Below are 2,055 nucleotides of genomic sequence, written 5' to 3'. Positions count from 1 at the left end.
GGTGAAATCTGTGGGAAGATAATAGTGCAGAAAAGCATGTATATGCTGAATTTAAGGATCCGTGGGAATGGAAATGCAGTGAAGGGAATGAAATGGCCAAAAAAGAGATTTGAATGATCAAATTACATCATGCTGAAAGGTTGCTGAGATGGAAAGGAGTTGGAAATGGTGAAGGTACGGATGGAAACAGACGAGGGAGGAGAAGCTGATGCAGGAACGAAAACTCTTTTGAGAGTGCAAACGTGAAGGGTGGGAGAGTGGAGGAAGGATTTAATGGGAGTTAAGGAGAGGGTGCAGTGGATTGCTAAGATGCGAATAAACCGCTCTAGTTCGAATAGGAATGATTATGTGGGAAGAGCGTGGGTCAGCTGCACGTGAGGTCGGATTGCGGTGGGTATGTTTACACAGGAAAGGAGTTAGTTGAGCCACGTTTGAATTCTCTAATTATTTAATCGAATTGGGTGCTATGAGCAAACGAACTCCTCATGCGTAAGGGTAAATTCCCTTTTGGCATGTCTCAAAACACTTGGTCGTTTACATTAGAATCTTTTGTGAGACAGCATGACTACAAAATCTGGCCTTCACCTGGAAATGGAGAATGGCATAAGGGAGCCGAATAGAAATTTTTTATAGGCATTTGTTGGGATAGCGGTTAGTGGCACGGTCGTAATAAGTTTGGCCGATTAGTATTAAAATTTGGTACCTACAGTCGTCATTTCTCGGGGATAAAGAGGATCTTCAAAGCATACATTGGAAATAACGATTACCATTGCTTTATGTCAATGTTTTGTTATTGGTGTAGGGCGCAATAAAGGCGAATTGGTAGTGCACAGATTGGGATATGTATAAAGAGTGGTCCAACCAACTCAGTGTCGCCTAAATGGGTGGTAAGTGCTGTGCTTACTGCAGATCCTCCTGTTGGCTTACTTTAGATAAAATTGACGTTAATAGATCCCTACAATTAAAAGGCTGTAATTCCATCAAAACATTTGACTTGCCGTTTAAGAAGAACCGCAAACTTTTGCATGGTTGCTTCTCTGTCCGTGCTGTCATCATGGATGGCGAGTATGCACCTGGACAAGAGTGGAGCCGCAGCAGTGGCAGGTTTTTGCACGACCTTGAGTCTACTCAAACCGAAGGGTCTTTTGGTACATGGTGCAATGGTCTCTGTGCCACAGGTGCCTCTCCTTTCCAAACCTTACAATTGTAGTCCAGGAATGCCGCTAATCCATTTATATTTACTTTCGCTACATTGACTGGCCACGTGGTTCGCGTGTGCAGTTTTGACACCGTTAGATGTAGGATTCATTACATTCTGGCTTACGCAAACATGGAATCTGGTAAGTGTGCGCACCTTCACGCTAGTCGTTATCTGTGTGTACTTGTGCACGTGTGTGTAACTCTGGTTGATTGACTATCGAGCTCCTCCCCTCTATTTGCTTGCCCCATTGTTCAGATTCATATTTTGCCACTTAGTCTGTCAGGCCACATGGCTCACCACAGAAATGGGTAAGAATTCATACCATGTCCATTAGTTGTTACACGTTGGTCAAAGTTCATTGTGCGTAGGTTAGCATTTTATGAGTAAGCGCATATGCACGTGTATTCATCTCTTCTCCCCCTCCTAACTCTTCCAGTCGACCAGATATCCAGCTACACTCCAGGCCTAGGTAGGAACTCGTTTAGTAATTAAATGGGTTATTGGTTAGCTGGTTTAGTAGGTCACTAGCATTTTGATTGGGCAATTTCCGTCTTCTTTATCCTCGTCAAGACCTTGACTATGTCAAACCACTCTGTAATCCATCCCCTTCCCATGCAGAGTGATACGAACTCTAAACGGCAGGAAGAAGAAGGAACAAATATGACGGGAACGAGTAGTCTTGCAATTTCAAATAATCGTCAAGAGACGTAAAAGTAGAGTGAAGAAGGACGTGAAGAAGACGGAGGGAGATTGAAAGCAGCAGGGAAGGTGGGGACAAATCATGGGCCTAGTCATTAGGATTCGGAGAAACCAGCACTGCTATCCGCATTAAACCAGTATTCCACCAGTGAAAC

The sequence above is a fragment of the Echinococcus granulosus genome, assembly GCF_000524195.1.
Source record: "Echinococcus granulosus chromosome Unknown EG_S00238, whole genome shotgun sequence".
NCBI lineage: Eukaryota > Metazoa > Platyhelminthes > Cestoda > Cyclophyllidea > Taeniidae > Echinococcus > Echinococcus granulosus.
This window is presented reverse-complemented; position numbering follows the sequence as displayed.